The 17264-nt window shown below is 34.9% G+C and overlaps 1 protein-coding gene across 10 annotated transcripts in view; it reads right to left on the reverse strand.

Annotated features, from left to right (window-relative positions):
• Positions 1-17264, reverse strand: part of MGAT4C (MGAT4 family member C) — a 724438-nt gene that overhangs the window by 116355 nt on the left and 590819 nt on the right. The gene's annotated exons all lie outside the window — the stretch shown is intronic.

The raw sequence follows: 17264 nt of genomic DNA on the forward strand, positions 1-17264 counted from the left end.
TATTTGTTTTGAGAGAGAAAAAGCAAGCAGAGGAGGGGCAGAAAGAGAGAGGATTCCAAGCAGGTTCTGTGCTGTCAGCACAGAGCCCCATGTGGGGCATGATCTCACAAACCTTGAGATCATGACCTGCACCAAAATCAAGAGTCAGATGCTTAACTGACTGAGCCATCCAGGCACTTCAGGACATTGATTTTCAAACTTACTCTATATGCTTGGCACAAAAAAATTATTTTTTTTACATTATCTATAAATAAACTCATAGGTTCATAGGTGTTATGATAATTATTCTACATTCTATAAAGAAAATCCACAGTTCAATTGTTAGCTACTACTCTATACTGTATATATTCTCTTCCTTTTTTCTTTCTTCCTTCTTTTTTTCTTCACATATAAAGCACCTGAATCTTTGGCTTAGCATCTCTGTGTAATTCTGCTAGTGATAAAATAAATACACTTCCAACAGATTCTCATCAAACATATAAAAGTCTCTTTCTTCTATACTTACCATCTATTAGAAAAAAAATTGGCAGTCAATATATACTTATGAAGTGCAGATTAATTGATGTGCTTATTTTTATTAGATTAGCTTACCTTCTAATTGTATCTGAATTTCCAGCAGAGAAATTGGGAATAAATACTTAAACATTGCAGTAGTCTGGCATTCATCCTTACTTGTAAATGAGGACATTACTACCTGTGCTGCCTTCTAAACTTTTGGAAGAATTTGGAAACAAATGAGTTTATGTGAAAGAGCATTTGAAGATCTTCCCCTAAATGAAAAAGTGCAATAGTCTAGATGGACAAATCCTTTTCCTTATATGCTCTTGCACAATCTGTAAGCATAACCAGGGTTACTCTAATAGAGTCATAAATAGAATAAATCCGTGCTTATTACACTGAATTGTTATGCATATTATAATGCAGGTTATTCTATAACTACTTATGTTGCCTTCTCCCTTTATACATGGATTCAAAAACTTTTAATGTGAAGATCCAAAAAGAAGTTGGAATTCACAAAAATAAAGTTTGGGTCTTAACAAATCTTCATTAATAAACATTCAGATAAGTAAGAAAGATGAAGTCTACTTAAGTAGAAATAATATGAAAGCAGTTTATTAATGATATTGCCCTGGCTCTTTTGGAAGGTACATACTCAATTAGGAAAAAGACAAAACAAAGTAAAACTTTTCAGAGAACTTAATGATATGCAATTTAGCTCCTAAGTCTAGATTTTATTCCAGGCCAAAAATATTTTGTTCCCAATTTTATTTTGCTATATAATATTTATGAGTAACTCAAAAAGTTTAAGTGCTGTGTTAGAATTTTCCATTTTTCTTGAATTCAAGAAGAGTAAGTAATATGTAATAGACAAAATAATCCTTGATTATGTTATATATAACTATGTAACTAAAATGATTGTGACCATTTCTGTTTTCAATTATGATAGCCTCTGCTTAGAGTCAACAGTATTTTACTTCTTAACATTCTTTCTGAAATGATTCATAAATATAGTTCCAAAAAGTAATATTTCGTTTGGTTAACCAATAGTTTTTATTCTATATTTTTGTTTGGATAGAGCTTTTTCAAAAACATTATGGAAGTATATAATTTTGTTAAAACCTACATTAACTTCAAAATTTTAGCTCACATAAATTTAAAGTTTTTAATTTTTTGCAATACTCAAAATATTTATATACAAAAATAAATTCTTTAGGGGCGCCTGGGTGGCTCAGTTGGTTACGTGTCCAACTCTTGACTTTGGCTCACATTTTGTGAGATCAAACCCTGTGTCAAGCTCCACGCTGACAGCACGGAGCATTCTTGGGGTTAATTCTCTCCTCTCTCTGCCCCTCCCCTGCTTGTGCTCTCTCTCAAAATAACTAAATAAACATTTTTAAAAAGGAGAGAAAAGAAAAATCTTTTGATATGGTCTGTTTTTTTTTGTAATTAATGTTTATAAATTCATTGGCCCTCACCCCCCAAAAGTTGTCATATATATATATATATATATATATATATATATATGTGTGTGTGTGTACGTATATATATATGTGTACATATATATATATGTATACATATATATGTATATATATTTTTTAATCAAAGGGTTTTTTGTGTCTGATGGTAGTGTAGCTCATTTTTCTATTTCTTTTCTGTTTTTATCCTTATTAATGAAACTGGTAATAGTTTTGGACCCCATGCTATTTTTTCATGTAATTACAGCATGTCCTTTTATAAAAGAAAATTAAAACCGCTGAGTGTTATAGATATTAATGGTTGTTAGAAAAGTACAATGAAAGGCTCTCTTTCTAGAGCATTGGTAAGCTTTTATGTCATTATTCATGAATGACTAATGCATTCAAAGGAGAAGAGTGCTGATCTCCAAGGCTAGGATGATGGACAGTGGAGAAGGAAAGAATGGCTGACAGAAAACCATTTGTCATATGTAAAGGTCTAATAACAGGCTTGTCTACATTGAGATGTTTCAGCTGAACTTAGAAAAAGAAACTTTTATTACATGTGAGGTTATCATTCATGGCATCTCAAATCACCAAGGACAAATCTACTGGACACCTTTGGATAACTGAGTATTTTTTAAGTGCATTAACAATCTGAAACTTCAAAAAGTAATAAATAGTGATACTTTGAAACTACTTTTTGTTTTGATTTGTTGGGCAAACAAATCTGTTTCTTGGGCTAAAAACATGCATCCTTCCCCACATTGGGCCAGTGTCCCTTCCCAGACCTACAGCACTGAACTTGGAAGTCCCAGGACCTCCATCCCTGAGTTGTATATGTGTATGTGTATGGAGGGACACCTAGGTAATTTCTGGAGGCAGCCCAGGGCTGTATGTGTGAGCTTCTCACAAGTGCTCTGCCACAACCTCCAGAGATGGGCAGTCTCAGGCAGGCTGGTAGCATGGTCAGAGTTTGGTAATCAAAATGGGGCTGACAAGGTGCACTGTGGGTGTTGGAGGGCAAAGAGGAGAGACTCATGAACAAAGGCAGAGATGCTGCTTACTGATGGATACATCGAACCAGTGCCCAGCCTCAAGCCTGGCGACCACAAGGGTGTGGCAAGTGGCCATGTCCACCTCCACCTCGATCTCCCAGAAGTCACAGAAAACATATTCAGGCCCTTAAAGCACACAGTGTCCATGAAGGAGGGTACCCAGGTGCAGGACAAGGCTATGGAAGTCCAGCCATGGTTGGCCCAGGGCCATCAGTGTGGACTGAATTAAGTAATGCCATGAAACTACACTTATTATTTCCTTTCTCCTATCAGCTTACATATATATTACTCAAGTTGTGGGCAGTAAAAAAATCATAAATAAGGCCTCTGCATGTGTTATCCTTTGATTATAAGCAATGAAAACAGTTCTAGGTTAATAAAACATAACATGAGCTTATTAGAAGGATATGGAGAAGCTTTCAGAATCCTAGAAAAGACTAGAGATCAAAGACAGGACCCAAAGAAGTTTCTGGGATCATGGTAAGAGGAACTAGGGGGCAGGCTTATTAGAATAACAGCATTAGTAAAAATCAGCTTCCAATATTTTTTTGTTTTAAATGTTTTTCAGTTTAAAATTCAAGTCGGGAGAGAGACAGCCACGTGACCCTCAGAAGAGAGAATATACATAACCTTATTTGTAAGGTTTCATGCAAAGGCTAACATGTAATTTATCAAGGAAATGTTGAAATAGTATTATAAAAGGGAGAGGGAGATGAATGGTGGAAAGATAAAAAGAAAGTTATGAACTATGCTTGGACTCTGAAGATCCTTCAGATTTATTTGTGTGCAATAGTTATGAAAGTATACTATTTATATTGTGCCCTCAGCTTTGTGCCTCATGGTGAGACTGATTAGAATCTTGCCCTCATAGAAGGTCTATCCTGTCTTTAGCCTAGCAGCACCTTAATATCATGTGGAAATATACTAATTTGCTAGGAGACAGTGTGGACTTTTCAGATTCAGGTGATCTATCAATACACTATGCCCAGATACATCATTGCTAAACTAAGATGAGTGGACAATCTGGACACAAGTTACTTACCAAGTAAATGCTTGATTAATTTTTGCTGTGACTAGCTTGGCTTAGGGATACAGTTTAAGTATAGAAAAATTATAAAAGAAAGCAATTTTGTTCATTGGCACTAAAATCGTAGGTCTGTATTTTTTTAAATAAATTAAGAATTTGTTTCATAATTGGAGAATCAACTTTGGCTTAATTTTTTCATAGATTTGTAACGTACATATGGAATTTGATTCTGCAAGTAGTATTGTTTCAAATGCCAATAAACAGAGTCCATAAAATAGCCACTCTGTAAGGCTGTTGCATGTGTCAGTCATTCATCCATTTATTTACAAATTAGTGATTTGAGAAGCCAAGAATAGAGAATATTTGTAAGCAGAGTGTAAACTGAGGAGGCACAGAAGCTCCTGACAGCCTGGTGGCACAGCCATCATAAAGAAGAAGGGGCAGAGGGGCAAGTGTATGTACTAAAGGAGCCCAGTCGGACCCCTGCATCTTCATGGTTCCTAGACTGTCAGGCAAGAGCATCCAAAACCCCCCAGTGCCCACATGGTGCTCAGAAATAAGCTGAGAGAAGATAATCCTTCATGGCAGACAAGAATTCTCTACAAAGGAAGGATGTGGCATGGACTTGCTGAACTGGGCAAGTGTTGAGACTGAGTTACCATCCCCTGAGAATTCCAGCATCAGGAAACCAGGCAGAGCTAAGTCAGGGCATTTCGACCACCAAGTGGGCAGACACACATCTGATGCAGGATGTGGTGAGCAAAATGAAAAAAATCTACACCCTTTTCCCACTGCTGCCCAAATGGCATTTACATAAGCTCCTGTTAAATTAACTTAACAAGAAGGCCCTGAGATTGACGTAGCTCTAATGCCCTGTCAGCGTCCATGAGCAAACCCAAATCTAAGGTTACACAATCAAAATGCTAAAGACAACCAATCACAAATAATCGTCTAGGCTTTAAGCTGTAGCAAAAATGCTATGTATCTATCTATCTATCTATCTATCTTCATCTATCTATCTATCTATCTATCTATCTATCTATCTTCATCTATCTATCTATCTATCATCTAATAATCTATCATCTATTATTAATGTGTTTATTTGCTTCTCTCTCTAAATCTTTTAACTCATGTTCCCACAGTACTTCTAACCACTTTTGGTTTGGTTCTGCACCATTCCAGTCAACTTTTGGTCAAATAAACCCTTAAAATGTTAAAAAGGTATATTGAGTCAGTATCATGTTCCAAGAAGCATTCTGAAAACGGGGAACATATTTGGTGGTGTATGTGTGAGGGAAGAGATTCTATCTTCATGGAGAAAACACAAAGTAAATATACCCATCAGTACATGGTGTAATGCCAGCTAGTTGTATGTACTATGAGGAAAAAAGAAAAGTAAGGAGATAGAGAAAAATGGGATTGGAGGTGGGACAGATATTTTGAATGAAGTGATTAGGAAGAATATCAGTAACTGTCATCTGAATACAGGTTACAATAAAGAGACCAGAAAAGCAGTAAAATTACAAAGATATTATCTAACCTGAAAAAGTTGATCAATTAATATCTGATATTTTTTTTAATTTTTTAAACCTTCTATAACCGAGGATTTCTTTGGTTTATTTATATTCTTACCCTGGGGTTTCTTATCTGCTCATATATTTAACTCTGAAAAGTATGATCAGATAATGATGAGCAAATTTCTGTCTGGTATCCTGATCACCCTTCCATACTTCAGACTATTATGTTCAACTGCCTGATAGCTAGCTTAACAGGAATGTTTCAGATACACCCATTACACATCCTGTTGAAGTTGAAATAGATTATTGCCAGGATCCTTCTCATATTCCTCTATTAACTAAGTAGCCAAATATAGAAAGCTGGAGCCATCCTTGACTACTTTTTTTTTTCATGGAGTCATAATATTTATTTTGTCTCAATATAAAAGGCAACCTCTAACCATTTTTACTACTCTAAAACTTAAAATCTCCTGCTTGAACTTTTGTAACAGTTTCTGGAATGTTTTCCTGGGCTTCCATCAAACATCCTCAAGTACTTCCCTCACTGAAGATAATTATTGATATGATTTTGTTTTGTTCTCTCTTAAAACCATATAATGGCTTATTGCCTAAAGAATAAAGTGAAAGCTCCTTATATGACAATACTTATCATGTAATCAAGCCTAAGTTTAAGCTTGCTCTTGCAACTAAGTCTAATAGATACTTAGTTTTTCAGAGTTCACCTTAATTTCTCAAGAAGAGCTTTTAATGAAAGCTACCATGCCTTAAAACTTTCTCTTTGGATTCTGTGATGCCATATTTAGCATAAACTTATAGGCACTATAACCAGATTCCCTCTGATGGCTTTAATGATTTCTGTGCACCATTCCTTCCATCCTGTTATCCTTGCTTCTTACTTCCTGCATCTTAATTGTATGTTAAGGCCTGTCCACATGCAACTGCAGCCCATCTGCAGAAAAGAGGATTATACGGGGGTCAATAACTTCATGGAGCAAACTTTGGCAAATACCCTATGGGACTATAAAAGTCCAGCTCATTTGCACTGAGTAGGAAAGAATTCTGAGTAGAAATTCATCCTTCAGCTCTTTCCTAAGGAATCAGGATACAGTTGAGACTTGGCTTGAAATCATACACGTGCTTGGTTTCTTTCCTACTCCCTCACAAGTGTCTTCGGGATCACTTTTCCAGTAAATCACTAGAATGTGAATCACCTTATCAAGGTCTGCTTCTGAAGATGTGACATGAGATACCCCCGTCCTATTTTCCCCCACACCTTCTGGTTCCTCTTCATCACTCTTTACTGCTAGCTTTCCCTTCTCCATCCAACGTATAAATGCTTGAGTTCCTCAGCACTCAATCTCAGATGCTTTTCTCATTGCACCCTATACCTCATCCCAAAGCAATTTCATCTATCCCTATGGCTAATGTTACAATCAATTTTTTCTCCACTCACCTAGACTTTCCTCTGAGTTTTAGGCAATATATTTACCACTCTCCTCAACATTCCCACTTGGATGTCTCACAAGTAACTCAAACTCAATATATCTCAGAATGAAATCATAATCTATCTCAACTCCTATTCTTTATATCAGGTGATTGATTACATTGTTGAAGAAAATCTACCAGAGCATTGTTAGCATAAGAATCTATTAAAAAGTCATAGGTATGAGAAGGCTCCAAAGGAATATTCACACTTGAGGGAGTAGGGTAGACAGTTTTATTGGACTACTTTCAATAAACTTGTCATGTGTCTTAGGAGCCATTGGACAATCTGATTTGTATCAATAGGAATGGAGAGGATCAGAGAAGATAATGTTACATCTAAGAAGACGTGGGGAGGAGTAACTGATCAGGAATATACAAAGGCCACATGGAAAGTTCTCAATTCTTCAGAGTCTTTCCCATAATCCTCCTAGGTCCACATGGCTTACCTCCATCTCATTTGCCTCACCTGAGAAATATTTACTATATTTCTCCTGGATTATTCTAACAATCTTAAAAATGCTTTCTGTACACTGACTTTTCTACCATTTAGAATGATTTATCTATAATGGTAAATATTTAGCAATTATATTCAGCCCTTGAAAAGAATGACATCTTTATCTATATGATTTATCTATAATTGTTAAATATTTAGCAATTATATTCAGCCCCTGAAAAGAATGAAATCTTTACATTTGCAATAGCATGGGTGGAGCTAGAGTGTATTATGCTAAGAGAAATAAGTCAGTCGGAGAAAGACAAATACCATATGATTTCACTCATATGTGGAATAAGAAACAAAACAGATGAACATAAGGGATGCAAAGAAAATAAAGATGGAGGTAAACTATAAGAGACACTTAAGTATGGAGAACAAACAGAGCTGATAGAGGGGAGGCGGGAGGTGGGTAGGGGATGGGTTAAATGGGTGATGAGTATTAAGGAGGGCACTTGTGATGAGCACTGGGTGTGGTATGTAAGTGATGAATCACTAAAGTCTACTCCTGAATTAATGCTACACTATATATGTTAGCTAACTAGAATGTAAATAAAAATTGATACAATAATTAAATAAATATTTGACATTATGAAATATTTAGTAATTATAAGAGATTATAAATGGCTATAAAATTTATAAAGCTAAAATATTAAAATACTCATCAGTCAGTTTGCAAAGACCCTTATGTACCTTTACTTTACCCTATTCAATTTTGTCTTCACTTAGTACCAGTATCATGATATCATGACTTTAAGTTGCATTACTGTCCTTAAAACTTCATTATTTATGCATTTCTAAAAAAATATTGATTTTTCCTGTGCTTCAAGTGTTTAATTATAAGATAATACTGTAAGCATCCTTCTGTGAATTGCTTTTTTCACTCAAAATTATATTCCTGATTATGCATATCATGTAAACCTGTTGTTTTTAAAATTTTCACTGTTGTGTAATATTCCATTGTATATGAATATAATACAACTTATTTATCCAGTCTAATGTTGGCAGATTGGAGAGTGTTATTGCTTTATAAAAATCAATTAGTTACAACTATAAAGGTCATTTTATGAAACATTTCTATGTATGTCTTTTGATGTATATATGCAAGGGTTTCTTCAAAAACTTGAGTAGAAATATGAGATCTTTGGGGATGTAAATCTTCTGCTTTACTAGAGAATGTCAAATAATTTTACAAAACATTTGTACCAATTTCATATTCATAATCTCACAACTAGTATATGAGAAATCCAGCTGCTCTACATTTTCTTCAAGACTTGATAGTGTGGTCTAATCCATTCCTCATCCAGCAGCTACTGTGACCTTTTACAAATGTAAATGTGATTAAGTCACTCAAACCCTGCCTAAAATCCTTTAATGGTTTCTCATTGATCCCAGAATAGATTCCAAAGGTTTACCATTGTCAAAGGATTCTTTTTGCTCTGACCTCTCCATCATTTATATTTTATAACACTCCTTACCTCTATCTCCATACTGACATTCAGTTTCTCTTTTCTGCCTGAAGGCTTTTATGCGTGATAAACTTTTCCCTGGAACTCTTTTTTCTCTTCCTATTCATTGATTAACTTTGCTTCTGTAGTCTCATGTTAAATGTCATTGCCTCAGGAAGCTTTTCCTGACTTCTTAGATTTATTAGGTACCCTTCTCATTGACTGCCAGAATTGTACATTGTGTTTTCTAAATATATTACATATCACAGAAATAATTAAGAAATGAATAGTGTATTTTTTAATATGTCTACTTGTAAACTTTAAGTTTAAATCCAGTCAATCTTTGGTTCTGTGCTGTTCACAAATTTATTTTGAGCAATTAGCAAGTACTTGACTAATAGCTATTGTTCACTATATGTGTGTTGAATGGGAATGACTAATCTCTACACACACACACACACACACACACACACACCTTATATTTGTTTTTATTCAAGAAGTAGTAGACTATTATTCAGCAAATATTCATGTCTTCCCTACACTCTCAATTCCCTCAACTTCTAGTGAGAGGTATATTTTTCTGTGTCATTGATATTGATGTTCACCATGACCTGCTTTGATGAGTGGGAGTTATGAGGAAAGCATAACTTTGGAATGTGCTTGTCTTTTTAGGCATGGTGTCTTGCCTTCCACCATCACGATGAGAAGGATATGCTCTAGTTAACTTGCTGTTCCCTTAAGAATAGGGAGTCACATGAGATTGAACTGGGGACGCTATGGATCAAATACGATCTAATCCACAGATTAAGATAGAAATGATTTTTTTTGTAAGCCACTTAGATTTGTTGGCTAATTGTAGACAGCAAAAGGTAACAGACACACTAGATAAATTTTAAAAAGAGATGAAATTCTTGAAAGACACAACGTTGACACATTTAAGTTTTCTCAAGTAATTAGCAATAAAATAAAAGGAATCTAATTTAAGTTGAAATATAAATAGCTGCTCAAATCCATTTTTTTCCTTCAAAGTAACTTGGATAAGAATAAAATATAAATTGAAATATTGGAAAATTTGAGTGGAAGACTTCTTTATTTTAAACTCTGATTATGAGCCTTTTGCCACATAAATCCTTTCATGTGTCTGGGCATGAAACAATAAGGACCATAGCAATTATGAGCTATAACTGACAATTTCTCTGAACATTTTAAGGGCTAGCTTTAAACTGAACATTTTCCATTAGCTGTACAGAAAGGGTTTTATAATCCTTTTCTGTGATGACCCCTACTTTTCAAAGCTGAAATACAAAGTACTCTTAACCAATTATCAGCTATACCTAATGTTCAAGTTTAGCTTTTTAGTCATAAAGAAAAAGAGCCATTTAAGTTCCAGAGGTAGTGAGTATATCATAACTAAGAGCATATAATTTAAGTCATGCAGATACTACAATTTAAATGCAAAGTATACCTGCTAAGACTATTCCTGGTTAAATTAGCTTCTACAATATGGAAGTTTCTCTAAATTCCTAGGCTTAAGAGAGTGAGACTAGAAAAATCTACTTTACCACAATATAAGCTTGATGCTACCACAGTATAAGCTTGATGACAGAATTTGCCTCCTTTATTATGAGAGTCAGCATCCCCTTCTTACCGGGTGGTGGTCCTATGTTAGGTTCCAAACAGTACTCACACAGAAAGAGGGATTCTATGGAAGCCTCATAAATATTATGGCCTGTTGCCCTAGCTATAGTCCATCCTACTAGGAACAAGCTTCTCACCCAAGCCAGGCTGGTTCTCACTATGAAAAATGTGAATTGAAATTCAGGGTTAGATAATTAGATCTACTGTGATACACCTGGAAGTAGAGTGATATAGATATGAGCATCTTTAATGGTTCTGTGAATGCTAAAGTCGGAAAGTGAGACAATGCACAAAAAAGTATATCAAGCCAACATAGCAGACATACACAGATTGAAGATGGAGTTTCCTGTCTGGTTTCCACTTCTTTTTACTCCTTTGACAAGAGGCCTATGTACACATGTATCTTTTCATGAAATGGAGGAAAGACTCAGATACTAGGTTGCCTCTTCGCCTATCAGACTCACCTGTGACCAAATGAGATATTTCTCATCAAACCTGACATTGGAAATGTCAACAGCAGGCTGCTAGGACACGTCTCTGTATATTCCAATTCTTATTTCTCTTTTTTCCTTTTAGCTGAACTTCTCTGTACAAAATCCAAACTTTCTCAGCTAAATGTACAGAGGAGATTGTATATATATTGATGGTTATAACTGTGTTGGTAGAGATGTTAAACTCCTAACACCCAATGGGACAGTCTCTGGAGATAGGGCTTATCAGAAAGTAATTAAGGAGATAGGGCCTACAAGAAGGTCAAGGGCAGGGCACCGATCCCATAGGATTAGTGTCCTTATAACAAAATACCAGAGAGCTCTCTGTCTCTCTCTCTCTACATGCACAGACAGAAGAAAAGTCATGTGATGACACAAGCAAGAAGCCAACCCTCTATGAGTTGGGAAGAGAGCTCTCTCACCAGAAACCAAATTTGCCATCACCTTGATCATGGACTTTCTAACCTTCTGGATTGTGCAAAAATAAATTTCTGTTATTTAAGCCATCCACCCTATGGTAGTTTGCTATGGAAACTCAATCTAATAAAAATATTTAATAAAAATCCACGCTTGAAGGGGACCTATTTCTACCTGAGAGTCCCCAAATTTATAGTGATGCTAATAACAGAGCAACATGTAAGCTGCCATAGCTTATGAAACATTTCCGCTAGTATATATATCTTTCATTAAAAAAAAAAAAAGGAAAACACACACACACACACACACACACACTACTTCCATGGCATGCTTAAAGGATGACATTTTTCTTGAACAACATCAATTTAAATTTAACATATTACTACCAGAATTATGTATGCCTTATCTGACCTGGGAGATACTGCCATGCAGGAAGAGAGGGAAACTTGTAAACAACAACGAATAAAAAAAATGAGTACTCTACTAGAGGTATGTATAACTTCTATGGGAGAACAGAAGAGCAATTAATCAGAAGTAAAGGAAGATTTATATTTAGAAGTTTTTTTTCAAGTCTATTCTGAGAGAGAGAGAGACAGAGAGCAAGAGCACAGGGCAGGGGTAGAGAGAGGGGGAGAGAATCCTAAGCAGGTTCTACACTGACACCACAGAGCCTGTTGCAGGGCTCCACAGGGAGCTCAACCTCACAAATTGTGAGATCATGACTTGAGCCGAAATCAAATGTCCAACATTTAACCAACTGAGCTACCCAGGTGCCCCTAGAGGGTTTTTTTTTTTTAGCTTAACTTCTCTCTCCTGAAAAATAGGACTTGATGGCATTTAAAGTCCTTTGCTGTTATGAGATTTAAAAATATATACATTGTATCAGTATTAATTTGTTAGAGGGACGAGCCAAAGACAAATCTAGATAATCCAATAAAAAACAGACTTTTGAAAATCTGGGTAGAAGCAAAAGAAGCAAGAAGCAAAAGAAGAAGTAGCAAGTGTCATTATCAGAAAATTTAATTACTAATCATACTAATCATACATAATTATAGCAGATTATATGTATTGCTAAGCCCAGACCATGAAGGCAGCAGGAACTAGTGTGAAGAGGGTGAAGAAATCAAAAAGGTCATAGACTAGGGATATCATTGTGATAGCAAATAATTTATGTAGCTTGCTCCCATGGTGGCCTATTCCAAGATGTGAGCCATGTTGACTTCTCTTCTGTGACCTCTAACCCTGACGATAGTAACTGACCCATTAATACATATTCAATAAATTCCAGTGACAAGACTGATGAGGATAATAAAGTTCAATTATGAGGTTTGTTGAAGAGGGAGCCACTAAGATACACTGAGTATCCAGGTAAGACCATGAGGGAAAAATGTAAATAAAAAGATCCTGCATGTACTTAACACTTTTTACATAATGTTTAAAGTACATGCAGGTCTTGCTCCATATGATGCCCTAGAAATCATAGTTTCATTTCATCTTTCATATATAGTCACTGTAGGTCATATGAGTGAAGGTTCTTCAACTTCAGCAAGTGAAATATTTCATTTACCAAAAAGCTATATGCAGTGAAAATTCTGATAGCTTTCTCTAATTGAAACTACATTGCTGGTTATACCCTCAAGTACAGGTCTTATATCTACTCATTCTATGATTCTAAGAATCATGACACTATTATTAAAATAGAGACAAAATATTCTTCAGGTCAGGAAAAAATTGGTGTCTGTGACCAAGGGGATTATGTATTACATTTCATCACAGAGTTGTCACTCTTGTGATATACTGTACAGCACTAAAAGCTATTGTTCCCATGAATTACAAGCCCAAATACCTTCACTCTGAGGATTCATTTTATCAGGGATCTCAGTATATTATACATTACCACTATAATGTGTAACATATTTTCAGTGACATATCTTTATGGAATGCTATAGGCGAAAGTAGAGTAATTACCATTATAGGAAAGTTTTACCAGAGATTTTATGCTTTAATTCCTACGTTTAAAGTTATTTAAGTCGTCTCTGTAACAAGAATGTTAAAAATATTCATAGGTTGTATTGTAAAATCAGTCCTTAGGGATTTTAAGTTATTATCAATTTTAAGAGGTCTTTTATGAGAGAAAAAATTCATTGATAAGACAGTAAAAATTTTCAATGTGTGATCTTCATTTTACATTGCTTCATCTTTTGCCAAGTGGCTGTTTTGCAGGAAAGCAAAATGAAGAAAGAAAAATATTAAAGACTCAATTTTGCTACACTAAAGTAAAACATAAGTAATTATAGAAACAGAAATTTGTTTAAGTGCAAAAATTTTGCTAAATTATCTGTCAGGCCATAAAACATGTAAATGGGGTATACATATTTTAAACATAAGAAATAGATCTCTATAACTTACATGGCCATCTACCTCTAGTTCCTGAGTTAAATTCTGGCCTGGCTAGCCATTAGTAGATAATTTGAAGTGACCCGAGAGATAGTACATTCAACACAGACTTGTTTTTTCAGGCTTAAGAACCTAGTTACTTTATGCAAATTGGTAGGAGACCATTATCATGCAGCCCTGGTAATCAGTGTTTAAATTGTTGATAGCCTTGACAGTTGTGGCCAGAGTATAATTGACATGGGCCCTGGGGCAAAAAAATAAATAAATAAAATAAATTGGGTTGTGCCCAAAACTAAACAACATAATTACCAACAATTAGACATTAATTACAAGATAGCAGATTCTCAAACCCTTCTGAATTTGGCCAAAGTTAGACCTAATTACATTTTAATGTTGTGAAAACATCTATGTTCGTGAAATAATCAGGTATTCAGAGGACTCTTCTTGTAGATTTTGTGTTTTGTAAGGAATTATCATTTCAGGAAATTAAATGTGTTTATATTTGCGGATGATCTAATCACAGAAAAATTAGTGAGGTGGGATTTGTGCTGATCTGGTTGTAATTTATCTACTATACCTATTTTATTTGATCACTTACTAAAATACTGATAAACAAAGATATGAAAATTTTAGAAGTATATAAAACAAAGTATTTTGACAATTATGGTAAGGAGGAGGACCAGGAAGAGATTCTCAAGGCAAAAACATAGCTTCACTAATTACTTTCCACCAAAATGAAGAAACCCTGTCCAATATTAGAACCCATAGGAGCATAGCCATAACACATTCCCAGCCACAGCCTTGATAATAAGTTTGTACTATCAGGTGGGACATGAAAAAAATATTTATATGAAAAACATTTTAGCACATTAAACATTTCATTAAAATTATTAATGAAAAAAAATCCACAGCATCCTTTTGGGACAAGAGACCTCATTTCTGATCAGAATGTAAATAAAGAATATTATCAAATTTTAACAGCTTAGCAATATGCGAATAAACATTTCTTTATTCTATTTCTTGTGATCTGAAAACTTGAGGCTGTGATCTACAAGTTTTCCTGCCAGTCAGTCAAGGAACAATCTACCTAGTCTATTAGGTGTATATTCTAACTACTTGTGACTGACAGGTTATTCTGTGCAGAAAAATACAGGTAAAATGAACATCCATACTTGCTTGAAGAAACCTACTTGTTCTGTCTTATTTTTCACTTCAGTGCATATTAATTTGTACAACTGGCTAGGGGTTGTATATTTTATTCTCTGAGTGCAATGATACATATATATTTTTTATATTAGTTTTCTTGATTTCTACATCTCACATTCAGTCTTCTGGATTGATAATTAGAAGTCTGTCTATGTATGTATCTATCTATTTATCTATCTATCTACCTACTTTGAAGCTATTTTTAAAGTATTTTAGGTAGAATGTTATTTTCTTTTTTTTTTAAGTTTACTTATTTTGAGAGACAGAGCAAGGAGAGAGAGAGAGAGACAGAGAGAGAGAGACAATGAGTGAGGGAGGGACAGAGACATAGTGGACAGAGGATCCAAAGGGGGCTCTGTGCTGACAGCAGAGAGCCCAATGTGGGGCTTGAACTCACAAACTGTGAGATCATGACCTGAGCTGAAATTGCACGCTTAACCGACTGAACCATGCAGGTGCCCCAGTAGAATGTTATTTTCTGACCTCTGCTTATGTTCTCTTGTGCCATTTAAATCTCTCATAGAATCTGCAAGTTATCCAACCCTATGTCCTTTCTAAGTCCTCATTCAAGACAATGTAGCACTGGGTATTTCTGAGCATTTCCTATTTCCTAAAAGCTTCCCTTCTCATAAATTCTATGATGTTATTATATTAAATGCTTAAAAATTTGGTGGCTTCTCAGTAGTTTTCAGAATAGTTTAAAAGACATTATCATTGAGATTCAAGGTTTTTAAATTTGACAGCAATCCACTTGACTGGACACTTTCTTTGTAGATTCTAAACTTTATTCAAGATTATAATAAGCACTTTTATATCCATTTGCCTTTAATCTTTTTGTTTCCACATCTTGAAATATCTTAGTTATCTTAAACTTGACCTACTCTGTAATATTATAAACTCTTGCCTACTACACACAACAGAAAGACTAAACCATTGACCCATCTAAACAATAGTAGATGGATTTTTTCTTATCTGTATAATGCCTAGCAAAAAAGGCTTAGCATATTGGAAATTATGAAATGTCTTTGCATGATTTTTATTTATTTTTGTTCATCTTGAAGTTCACATGTGTCTTGGACCTAGAAAAAGGTTGGTCTAAATGAAGTGTCTGAGATTGGGTGAGGTGAGGGTAGAAAAGAAGCCAGAGAGCAGAAATATATAAATGGCAAAAATTTTATACTACAACTTTTCCTTTTACTTAGGATAGTTTCCACCCCCCCCCTCCTAACCAGCATATTCCTGGACCAAGTATAAGCCTGGAAGGGACACCAGAAATATTTATAGAAGAAAACTCGGCTTTTCTCCTTCCAAGTTGGAGAAATTGCTAAAGCGTGGTGAATTACTAGAGAATGGGAAACATGAAGATCATATTGAAAAGTTTTCATATTTAAGCTCTTAAACCACCAGTATAATTACTTATGATTACACCAAAATTAGTGATTTAGGGAGATTATAATATATAGGATTATCGTATATAGGTAGGGTACCTGTTATTTGGACAGTGTAGAAGCACTTACAGAAAAATAAAACGCTTTCCTTAATACAACATTGGAGAGACAAAATTAAAGCTCAATCTCAAGTCTCTGGATTTCAGAGCTTTGTTTCAAAGATAACATTTACTGGGTTCCAGTGAGAGCAAAAAGGAGAGAGAGATATTTGAAGGCCCAAAACAAAAGAATATAAACGACAACAAAATCCATTTTGAACCATTTCACATGGAACTACCAATTTTGAAGAGTATAATAAAGTGAATGACTAATGAATGTGTCCAATTTTAAAGGACTTCTGGCAAACACTCCATTTTTTGATAATTAAAAATTATATTCTTACCATAATTGCTTGAAACAAATTGTATATGCAAATCAGCATCTCTATAACCGGTTAAAATCAGCAGACTGACCACTTGCATTCCCAGAGAGAAGGGCATGGAGCTAATTGACCCTGCCAGAGATTAAGTTTACCTACTGTGTTTCAATTTGGAGGGCAATTATATGTCTATGTAAGTTTTCACATGCCAATTATTGCATTTCAAAAAATCTGCATGGTACTAATATCTCTGCAACTGAAGAGGAAGAAGAGAGAGTGTTCTCCAAACAATGCAATTAGAACAGTATAGGCAATTAACTTTGCTA

The sequence above is a fragment of the Felis catus genome, chromosome B4 (assembly GCF_018350175.1).
Source record: "Felis catus isolate Fca126 chromosome B4, F.catus_Fca126_mat1.0, whole genome shotgun sequence".
NCBI classification, from domain to species: Eukaryota; Metazoa; Chordata; class Mammalia; order Carnivora; family Felidae; genus Felis; species Felis catus.